We start from the raw sequence: 12486 nt of genomic DNA, 5'->3' as shown, positions 1-12486 counted from the left end.
ACACACACACATGCACGCACGCGCACGCACACACATGCACGCACGCGCACGCACACACATGCACGCACGCGCACGCGCACACACACACACACTTAATAAGTAAAATGTAATAAAAAATTAAAAAATAATCTATATTATAGTTCTGAGAAAAAAGAACAACAAATAAGATGACAGACAAATACCTAGGCTGTGTCTAATTTCTCCTATCCCGTTTATATTTAGTTTAACTAATTATTTTATATTTATTTTTTTACACATTGTTTTAAATATTTGAAAACAATAAAATATAAATAAATAGATGTGCATATTTTAAGATACCTATTTAGTTTGTGCTCAAGAGTCTTAGATAGAAATTTACCCTCATTCTCTGTGCCTCCATCGGTGTGGTAGGTCACCGCTCCCCCCCCCACCCCCATGGACCTGACAGGCTCGGGAGTCAGCCAGGATGTTGGCTGCCTGGCTGCCCGGACTTCTCTGGAAGTTAGTTCTCCTGCTGCTTGTGTTTGCAGCAGAGCATTGAAGTTGTCAGGGTCTTATTTTTGAAATTCAGGGAGTGAGTGATGATAAAAACATTTGCCCTCTTTTCCTAGGAGGGGAGTCACAAATAAAGATCAGTGGGGATTTCCTCTCCAGGCAGGAAGAGGTGCTGGGCACCCAGAGGGGGGTGGAACTCAGAACCCTCCCTGGAAAGATCAAAGAGTCAGGCTCACTTCAGGTCTCTTCCCGGCACAAACCAGTGTTGAGGCTGTGGATACAGAGAGGGGGAACAGCTGATGTAGGGCAAGGAGCTAGTGTGCCTGCTTCCTGGGGGGAGAGAGTGCGAGCCCTGAGGAATGGATGTGGTACCCTGGGGGTACCCTCAGAGCCACAGCCACAGTGAACCCTCATGTTAACTGTCTCTGATAGTGACCTACCTTCTAGGTGTGTGTTCTTTACATTTCTGAGGCTGCAGAACTGAGTTTTTTTCTCTTTTCTCACCACCCTTTCCTCTTTCCCCTCCACGGTAAGTGTTGCTCACTGTACAACATGGCACCTTCAACGTTCGGTCAACGTCCGTGCAAAAGCGGAAAGCAGCCACTTTCTATCTCACCTTTCACCAATTCTATGTTCTTTGCACTCTGAACTGGCTCATGGATCTCAGCTAATTTCTGTTTGTTTGGTTATTTGGGGAGAGGTGGAGAGTTTGAGGCAGGGTCTCTCTTTTATATAGCCTTGACCATCCTAGAACTCACTCTGTAGACCAGGCTGGCCTTGAACTCACAGAGATCCACCTGTCTCTGCATCCTGAGGGCTGGGATTAAAGACATGAATGACCACAGTAACTTCTGTGTTTATTAAAGCTGCTTGGAACACTTCCATTTCTCATGGCTTGTGATCTCTTGAGGCATACCCCCAGGGGCCCCCACCCCCCCTCCCCTGCCAGCTCCAGTTCCCAGCTCCCTAGAGCTTTCTTTCACCTCGCTTAGAGCAGAGAAGCACAGCCCCCAGCCAAAAGGCTTTTAAGAGAGACGGCAAAGCAAGCACGGTGGGGAATCCTGGTCTATTCTCTGCAGCCCTCTAAGTAACAACCCTCTGCACAAAGCAGTGTCTCTCTGCTACAGTCTACTCAGGACTTTAGCTCCAGTACTGGAGAGGCAGCGGCCATCTCTAGATGGCAACTGCTTCAGCCCAGAGTCTGGCTTTTGCACCCTTCTAGTGACTGCGGCCGGCCGGCTTCCTCTGGGGATATAGTTCACAGAGCTATGGAGATCAGCTTCCTCCCCTCCCCTCCCCTCCCCCTTCCTTCTTCCCCTCCTCCTGGAGGCAGTCACCCCCTTCCCTTTTGAAGGATGTCTGGCAGTTTATCTTCTCCCCACAGTGGGGAACAGGTCCAGCTTCCCTTCCACATGGCAGGTCAGGTCTGTGCCTGGCCCCCACTGCCTCCTTCAGCTGTGTAGAACTGCAGCCCTATCATTCCTTCCTGTTTCCTCAAACCCTGTGCAGAAGCAGTTCTCAAAATTTCAAAATGACCAAACACACAGAAGAAAGGCTGCTTTTCACTGGAGCCAGCCTTACCACTGGGACAGACAGACAGACAGGGTACTGGACAGAGCCTCCTGCAGAAGCCCTCTGCAGTCACTGACAGCATTTGATGTGCAGATTCTGAGAGATAAGGTGAAAACAAGGACTCTAAACTGGCCCTAAATAGGATTAAGCTTCAGGTGCCCACGTTGGGCAGTTGGCCTGATAGTATGTTTCATGGCTGCTGTTGCTGTGTGTGTGTGTGTGTGTGTGTGTGTGTGTGTGTGTGTGCTTAGACTGGTGTGTCTGTCTGTCTGGGTTCACTTGTATGCTCTGTGTGGAGGTCAGAGGTCCATCTTGGGTGTTGTCTCTCTGGAGCTGTTTCTTTCTTTTTTTCTCCTTTAAAGAAACGAGTGAATTGGAGCAGCGTGATGGTTCAGCAGCGCAAGCCTGACAACCTGGATTCTATCCCTGGATCCACATGGTGCGGGGAGAGAACCAACTCCTCACCCATGCACACACCCATGCACACCACACTCACACATAAGATGGAAAACAAACAAAAACAAAGGAAAAAGGCTGTGTTGTCATGCTTTAAAATTTCTTTTGTAGAACTGTGTATGTGTCTGTGTGTGCACGAGTGTCTATATGTGTGTGCACGAGTGTCTATGTCTGTGTGAGCATGAACTCGTTGAGGAGGGGAGGAAGGAAGAGAGAGAATGAGGAGAACCCCTCCAGAGTCTCCACTATTGACAGTTCAATAAAACCATTTTGCAAAAATAAACAAGAACCGCTGAGCGCTTGCTGCCTCTGTAAACATGGGAAGTCTGCTGCTGATGCCGAGTGAGCAAACGCTGTGAGAAAGTCTCAGACAAATATTGATACGACCATATTTCAGTTTGTATGGAAATATGTTCTCTCCGTATGGGCAAGAAAGCCGTAAGGAGAGAAACACAAACAACACATTGAAGGCATGTCGATGTTGAGACTGCTGTCTGCCAGGGCAGAGCTTGCCTTCCTTCTGTGAATCTCCCCACAGAGCTTGTCATGAATTTCCTAACGTGATAGGGAAGCCAAAATCCTTCCATTTAAGGGGGAAGAGAATGGCAGATTTCTCAGATGGCTGCTCCATGGGCTAAAAACACACGGCACAGAATAGCTAAGCAAGCTCATGATTAGAGAGTCACATACATTTTACGTATTAGCATAAAGAACTCCCCTTGGCATCCTTTTCCTTATTCCCAAGGTAGAATTCAGGTAATGAATTCAGTGTTCCCACGGGGAATTCAGCTTAGTGGTTTAGCTCTTCCTACGCCAGATTTTAGATGAAGAAATATCAGAACACGATTGTTCTAGCTGACTCCTTACAACTATAAAAATTACTGAGATAGATGGAAAGTTTCCGTCTCCCTAGTCCTTCTGCTAAGACCCAGCTCCTACCGTGCGGGTGTCTGAGGTGTCCCTGGGAAATAAAAAGCTTATGAAGGTGGAGTACCCAGGAACGGAGCTACTAATGATATAAAAAGTGTTTTCAAAGGAGGTCTGTATAAAGCAGAAAGCATGCCTCAGTGGACACTCTGGCCTCCGGAACCAGAACACTTAACTTACAGTTTGGTTTTTTTTTGTTTGTTTGACAGTTTCTTAATTTCATATAACATGTTTGTATCCACACCGAGGTCATATTTCCATCGCCTAGAACCACCTAAGAGGCAAACGCTACCCTAAGTTCCTTGGCAACTATTGGTTTGCTTTACATCCGTAGAATTTGGCCTTTTTCCAAAACATGATGGAAAGAGGCCCATCCATTAGGTAGGTAATATTTTGATTCCAATTTCTTTCACTTAATGTTCCATATATCCGTTCTCCATATATCTTTTACAAATACTTTGTTTTATGTGGAAGAATGTTTTGCCTGTGTGCATGTCTATGTACCACATGTGCCTAGTAAAAATGGAGGGCAGTAGAGGGTGTGGTCTGGAACTAGAGTTACAGACAGCTGTGAGCCCCCGTGTGGGTTCTGGGATCACACCCTGCTTCTCTTAACTACAGAGCCATCTCTTCAGCCCCTGCTCTCCGTATATCTGAGTTAATTTTTTGGACATCCACTTTCTTTCTCTGTTGTATCACGATGATGGTGATAAATGAGCTAGTTGAGGATGAAGTCTCAAAGGTCTTTCTTTCACTCAAAGTTTATTTGTTTGGGTGGCGCACTGAAATATAAGCAAAACCCAAACTTTGGAAGAGCACAGAATACTGGCTCTCTCTTAATCTACTCCCCACCAGCCCCATACATAGGGCCGGCAGAGTTCTTACCTGGTACGTGCCCGTAGTCAGGGTCAGGATGCTAGTCTCAATCACTTTCCTCATTATCAAAACATTTTAAAATAATTTGTTTTATCTAGTGTGTGCCTATGTATGATACACGTGTGAGTGTGAGGTCAGAGGATGCTTGTAGGAGCTGGTCTCTCCTTCCGCCCACCGTGGGATCCCAGGGTGGAGTGCAGGTCCTCAGGGTTTTAACTTTCTGAACCATCTGTACCTTACTTTTGGACAAGCTCTCTCTTTCTGTGTCTTTGTCTCCATCTCTGTCTCTCTTTCTTTCTGAACTTTCCGTTTTCGATAGACTGGCTGTCACACCTTGTCTTAGTCAGGGTTTCTATTCCTGCACAAACATCATGACTAAGAAGCAAGTTGAGGAGGAAAGGGTTTATTCAGCTTACTTCCACATGGCTGTTGATCACCAGAGGAAGTCAGGACTGAAACTCAAGCAGGTCAGGAAGCAGGAGCTGAAGCAGAGGCTATGGAGAGATGTTCCTTATTGGCTTGCTTCCCCTGGCTTGCTCAGCCTGCTCTCTTTCTTATACTACCTAAGACTTCCAGCCCAGGGATGGCACCACCCACAGGGGCCCTCCCCATTTGATCACTAACTGAGAAAATGCCTCACAGCTGGGTCTCATGGAGCTACTTCCCCAACTGAAGCTCCCTTCTCTGTGATAACTCCAGCCTGTGTCAAGTTGGCACACAAAACCAGTCAGTACACACCCCCTAGATATGCTCTGCTCTGACTCTCCCCTACCCAAGCCACCATTGGAGTCACAGTGCAGGAGCCAGGCTCACCTTTTTATGAGGGAACTTTAGATCTGAACTCCCCTTTAAATAACTAAAAGTAGAAACCTCACCCTCTGTCCCAGCCCCCAGTATGCTTCAGTTCACAGGAATGATTGCTCTCTGCACTGACCCATCCACACAAGCCTGCACCTCCTCCGACTTCAATCTGCAAGCAGGCAGGATTTGACTGACACTGACTCACGCTGACTCCTTGCATGCTTCCTGGCAACAGACTGAACTGAGACCTACTGAGGAGAATTCGTGGACCATAGGAACTCCGAATGCCCAAGGAGCAGGAGGAAATGCATCAAAACCTTTCCATCTTGCTTCATCATTGAAACTCAGAGATTTCAAATCTGGCCTCCCTGTTCTTATTACAGTCTTAAATGAGGACAAATAGAAAACAAACAAACAAACAAACAAACAAAACAGGGACATTCAGAACTATGATTTCTTTTCTCCCAGCTTAAGCGGAAAAGGAAATGCCAGACATGATTGAAATGGCCAGATGATGAAATGGGACTTGGAGGCATCAAAGCTATAGAGGGCTTTATTGATTTACCAGAATTCTTTTTATTTTCTTTTATTTTTTAAACCATCATTTTATTTGTGTGTGTGTGAGAGTGTGTGTGTGTGAGTGTGTGTATGTGAGTGTGTGAGTGTGTGTGAGTGTGTGTATGTGAGTGTGAGTGTGTGTGTGTGTGTGTGTGTATACTTTGCATAGTGCATATGGAGAGGTCAGAGGACACCTTGTGGGACCTAGTTCCCTCTTCACAGTATAAGTTCTGGAGATCAAAGCTCAGGTCCTCAGCCTTGGCAGCAAGCTCCTTTATCTGCTGAGCCATCTCACAGGAACTGAAATTATTTTTCTAAGCTACAGTTCTAAACTTCATGCACCTCCAATCTTTCTTTGACTTTTTTCACGCTCTCCCACTATTATGGGTATGAGTTGATCTTCAGTATAAATCTGTTGGCAAGGTGGAACCATTCAGATACTCAGATTTGGCTTTTAGTGTTTTTGATTTGCTGCCTAGACACAGTGATAGGTGCAAAAGTATGACGGGAAGTGAACCAGCCAGCTACTCTATTATAGGATTTAGACTCTAGGGATTTTGGAATAGCTTATAAATAAATTACTTTAACCCACTACATTTCTATGACATGGCTCTGTGTCCTTATATAAGAATCTTCCAGAATCATTCTTATTTTTATTTTTAATAGCCAGAGGGACATATAAGAAGCGTCCAGGGCCAGTGAGATTGTTCAGTGAGTAAAACAACTTGTATCCAAGCCTGATGATCTGAGTTTGACCGCCAGGATCCCACAGAGGGTAGAGGAAGATAACTCGCATGCATGACTGCCATACACACAGTGTAAGGCTCTGGCTCTAGTCATAGAGGCCGTTGTAGGCTTTTCCTTGCCATCTTGTGGGGTGGTCTCAGCTATAGACCTTCATACATAACTGCCATCTAACTCAGTCCCACATTTGCGCACCCAGCATGCCAGGATCTACTTGCTTAACCAAATTAATCAATTACACACTTGGTATCTTTAGTGCCTTCTATGTCCAGACACTGCTCCAGGTACAAACAGTAACAAAACAGCTTACCCCTTTAGAGGAAGCAAGTGATAATTGAGTACTATATTCAGTAGACAAGCAAACTACTCTTTTGAATTTTTACCAGATCCAGATTTTTTTCGTGCAAAGTTCCTCCTCTGTCTCTGAGTTGGGAAGTTCGCTTGCTGACTACAGCCTGATACAGGGGCATGCAACAATGTCCTTCCACAGTGCTCTAAAGGGCCAGAGGGACGTCTTAGAGGTAAAGATGCTTGCTGTCAAGCCCAATTACTTGATTTGATCTCTGCGCCCCACACAGTGGTGGGAGATAATGGGCTTTGGCAAGTTGATCTCTGACCTCCACATGCATGCTGTGGCATGTGCAACCCCATGATAAATGAATAAATGTACAGGGCAGTGGTGGCACACGCCTTTAACCCCAGCACTTGGGGAGACAGAGGCAGGCAGATCTCCATGAGTGCAAAGCCAGGCTGGTCTCAGAGTAAGTTCCAGGACAGCTAAGGCTAAAACAGAGAGCCCTATCTTGAAAAAACAAAACAAAACAAAGCAAGCAAGCACACAACAAAAAACAAAGAGAAAAAGAAAAAAAAAGGGATAAATGTGATTTAAAAATTAAAAGGTAAAGCTGCAGTAAATAAAGCATGTATTGTGGAGTGGTTTCGACTGCCTGTTGATCTTACCAATGATAAACTGCTCACACAGCTCACAGCCCTTTACTCCTGATGCCTTCTCCCTGTAGTCTGCCTGGGCAAGCACACGAGCAACAACCGATGGCACTGTATGGAAAGTGACTCTTAAGGACCTGTGTGTGTGAGGTATAGCCAAACTCAGACTTGGAACAGGAAATGACCTCACACAGTATGCTCCACTCTCATCTTTACTAGGGTTTAGTTTCTTCCTTGGGACAAAGTGTCAAGATAATTTTATCCTTTTTCTTACTGGTACCAAACAGTAGTTACATCCTTAGGACACTGAAAAGGATCTTAGAAGCCATATACTTGTGTATAGTTAATATCATCTTTTGACACAATGTTTCTCCGACTTAAATGACATCCAATCATATTTTGTATCTGATCTGACTGTAAAAATCACCATGAAAATTTCAGGCTGAGGAATATTAGCAACCTAGATAGGTTGGAAACTGAGCTTGGCACTTATTAGAATCATGCTTTCTGAAAAGGGTCTAATGAAAGTAAAAATAGCTATGACCCAGTCATTTACACCACGCTGACACTGGTTCGTATAGGAGCTGAAAGGAGTCACAATATTTATGTCAGTCATTAACCTGCTCTCTATTTCAGTTGGAAACAAACCTGGAGTGAGGACCACTCTCAGATGGCTGTCCTGTCATTGGGCACTGCACAGTATTTCATAAGGCAGGACAGGGACAGTGCTCGTGGCACCCCAAGAAACAGATTTGTATCATATTGAGTCTATACACAGTGGGCAATAGGACTTCCTATGGGAGATACAGACCAGTTGAGTGGATTAAGAAGCATGATACAGCTCAAGAGCAGGGGGCTTGCTGTGCAAAAGCAGGGACACAAGTTCAAGTTCCTGGAGCCCACTTAAAGCTGTGGGGTGCGCTTTTATAATCCTGGAGCAGAGAAAGGAGGTGGAGACAGGAAACTATCTCCCCAAATCTTGAGCCAGCTAGTCTGGAATATATTATAGCTAACACACACACACACACACACACACACACACACACACACACACACACACACATGGGGGTAACTTCCCAGCCCAGAGCCATCCAGATGGTTGACCCACAAAATTGTGATATAAAGAAATGGTTGTGTTTTAAGTCACTAGATTTTAGGGTTTACAGCAAAAGTGAATAGCTATATTCCATGGCTTGTCCATTTTAAGGAAGGTCTCTTCCGTCACTCGTATCCTCTGTGATCTTACCTATCCATTCAAAAAGAGAAAATCTTTGAATAAAAGATACAAAATTGAAAAACAAAGATTGACATTCTCTGTCTCTGTTTTCTCTTTCTGTCTGTCTGTCTTGATCTCTATCTCTATGTCTCTGTGTCTCTCTCCAATGCACACCACTGTCGTGTGTGTGTGTGTATGTGTGTGTGTGTGTGTGTGTGTGTGTGTGTGTGTGTGTGTGTGTATGTGTCTGTATCTGTGTGTGCACATGTACATGCCAACGCAGAGGCCGGAACCGGACACCATTGGCCTTTATTATTCTTTGTTTTGTTGTCTTAAGATCAGGTCTCTCCCCAACTAGAAGCCTATTGCCCTGTAGCTAGGTGGGCTGGACAGAGAAGACTCTTAAGATCTGCTTGTCTCTTTGATGCAGTGCTGATGTTATAAGTGCATGTAGCCATGCAAGTTTTTGCAAATTAAAACAAAATTATTATTTGTGTGCACATGTGCCCTGCATGCATGTAGAGGTCAGAGGACATCTTGATGGATTTGGTTCTCTCCTTCCATCTTTATGTAGGTTTTAGTGATTAAACTTAGGATGTCACAGGCACACAGTAAGCCCTTTAGCTGTTGCCAATCTGTCTCGATGCCCTGGCCACCTGACTTTTTATGTGGGTGCTGGGGATTCAAACTCAGGTCCTCAGGCTCGTCAGACAGTTACTTTGCCCGAGCCAGCTCCCAGCCCTGTGAGGAAGTACATTTCTACAGTAGTAAGAGTCACCCTGACCTTCTCCTGCTATACCGTCTACTCCAAGTCTGAGGGTGCTCTGACGGCATGGTGACCCTCGGCCAGAGGGAGGGAAATCTCACCATATTGCTGTCAGAGTGGATAAGCAGCAGGACCCATGACAGGAATTTGTGGGCCGCCAAGGCTTCTGACTCAGCATATGGATACAACCTTTTGCAGCAAAACCCATGTTCATCTGTGAATCGAAGACTCCCTGAACCTGGTGGGATGGCAGCTGAGCAAAAAGCTAAGAGAGGTGGCTTCTCCTTTGTGTTTGAAACACAGACACATTTGTACATGCATGGGTCACACACTTCAAGAGTGTGGTAGCTTAAGGGGTAGGGTTGGTGTTACCAAGATCAAATGGAAAATTATTACCGTGAATTTGGTTCCCACAATTTTTTATATTTTCTCTTTATCCTTCGCCATTATTTTATGCTTTTATTTCCACTGACAAAAATCTGCTGAGAACCTAATGTAGGACGAAAGGAAATAGGCTAAGTACCAGTAACTACTGATAGGAGATAGAACAGTTCTCACTGATACAGGATGCTAGGATTACTAAATAGGGGTGGGTGTGGGGCTCTCTTGGTACCCTGCTTGGATGCACAAAGCCCTCGGTGGGTCCTCAGCACTGTGTAAGTTACACCTGTAATCTTGGCACTTTGGAGGTGGAGCAAGGAGCATCAGAAGTGAAGCTAGCCTGGGCTACACCAGATCCCATCTCAAAACAGATGAAACAAACAGCAGCAGCAGCAGCAGCAGCAATAGATTCTGTAGCAAGAAGTCAAGAAGCCACGGAGAAGGACTTCTGGAAGCTTCCATGAGACTTTTCCAAACTGGAAAAGGACAGGAGATTATACAATTAGTAGCATATGCTCCAGAGACTCTCTCCCGGGATAAGAGAGAGTCTCAGAGAGGACCGGATAACTTGAGCCACTACCATGTGTGTTGGCTTTCAGACTTGGCAGGGGTCCCCATGTCATGGCTTTGTCCAGCACTAAGGTGGCATGGTCTCCTTGAACATGCTCAAAGCAAGCAAAACATCTGATTGATCAAAATACGGACAGGGGATATGCTGTTTACTCTTCATCTGTGTCTAAACCTAGCACAGAGGAATCCACCACGTACATTTTATTTGATGGCGACTCCAAATGATTCCTCTGTCCCCTTTTCCCCTGCCCCCAACTCAGAGCAGATGTCCACTAGCTGATGGTTAACTCAGAGTTATAGTCAGCCTTTTTCCTAGCTACAAAAGAAACACTGGGCCGTTTGGCAAAAATGAGGGTTCCAGGAAAGCAGACATGGATGGGAATTAAGTAGCCAGCCTTCCAGATTTGGACCCACATATCCACCATGGTGTTTACATTAGCATTGATGATATGATTCAGTTTTTAAATTTAATTTTTATTTCATTTGTACTTATGTGTATATATGTGCATGTTATATGTGCATGCATGTAAGAGTGAATATATGTGTGTGTGAGTGTGTGAGTGTGTGTGTGTGTGTGTGTGTGCGTGTATGTGTGGCCCAAAGGAGAACACTGAATGTTCTGCTCCATCTCTCTTTGCTTTATTCCCTCGAGGCAGGGTCTGTCTGAACTCAAAGCTAGGGTGACGGTCAGTAAACCCCAGCCATCTGCCTTCCTCTGTTCTGTACAGTGCCAAGGTTCTAGGCACATAGGTGGCCATGACTGGCTTTTTACATGAATGCTCAGGATTTGAACTTATATCCTTAAGCCTGAGCAGCCCGTGCTCTTACCCACTGAGCCATCTCACCAGCCCTCACATATTTGGAGCGTGTGTCTCCTAATGTCGGCACAGTCACTGAGTAGTGAAAGAAGAGCAACGGCTAAGGTAGGCCGGTTGTACACATCAGCCAATCGTCCAACAACTGAAACCTCCGTTTGCTGGGAGTCCACACACCACCTCTTTAACAGCCTTCCTCGTTGATTTTTGATTACTGTATTCCAAACGCAGAAGAGCAGTGCAAATTGCATCCTATTTGCTCATCTTTTTCATTTTTTATCAGGCACTCAAGGTGTGTACTGTAGGATTCTGGAATAGGTAGTCACCACTTCCAAACGACTGAGTCATCGTCACCTTTTAAGACATCCTGAAATGCCGGCTGCTAACCCAACAGAGGGCAGAGATTTCTGTTAGCAATCGGATCCTGCCCTGAAGGCTGCCTGACAAGCCAACAATGAGAATTGCTGGTTGGTAGGCAACATTTGGGTCTTGAAGGGGTGCGGCTGAGGATGCCACCACACAGAGGAGCCTGAGGACCTTAGTGGGAGTTGGGGGGTGGGGAACTCTTTCTGACAGTCTGATCTGTAGGCAGGGTCTTCAGCCTTGGCTCTGTTTCCACCTGAGGTTAGATAATTAGTAGGGGCATGGTGAACTGTGGGATGGTAACAGCACCTCTCCCCTCTAAGTACCAGATGCCTTTGTGCCGTCAGCTCCTCGCCTCCGACGCTTTAATAGGTATCTCCAGATGTTGTCTGGGAATCAAATTCCTGCTCCAGCGAGGACTTACTGCTAAAGAGTGATGTCCAAGATTAGCTGGTTGCTGGGCTCCAAAACCAACTAAAAGATAAAAATTTCTGGGGATAGAGCTTGCCCACTGTACACAAAGCTTTGGGTTCACTCCTCAGCCTTACATAATGTGGATGTGGTCCCAGGCACATGCGGTCGAGGCAGAGCAGTCAGTGGGTTCAAGGTCATACCTGATGACACATTAAATTTAAGCCCCTCCCATCTCAGAAACTAAACAGTAGACAAAGAAAAGGAATGTGGGAGCTGAAAGGCATCTCACTTACACAAATGCTTCTGTGAGGAAGAGCTGGGTTCTTAGACTGCTTTTGACTTGAGTCTCCAGGGGCCGTCGTCGCTGTCCTTGACCCTTATTCCCTCCAGCCCGTGAAAGACACTTCCCAGGCCTCTCTGAACACGTATTCAGAGACACCTTCAGAGAGCTCACCAGGAGCGCACATGGTTGCGCTTGAAACCTACCGGTGGTTACATATTTTCAGATTTCCTCTGGTTATCCTGGCATTTCACACTGTGTGGTCACCTAGGGTATTGGTGATGTTGATAAGCACATAGCTAGCTACTCTTTGAAGATGTCTAATTCT

This window comes from Mastomys coucha, unplaced genomic scaffold, assembly GCF_008632895.1.
Source record: "Mastomys coucha isolate ucsf_1 unplaced genomic scaffold, UCSF_Mcou_1 pScaffold23, whole genome shotgun sequence".
NCBI lineage: Eukaryota > Metazoa > Chordata > Mammalia > Rodentia > Muridae > Mastomys > Mastomys coucha.
This window is presented reverse-complemented; position numbering follows the sequence as displayed.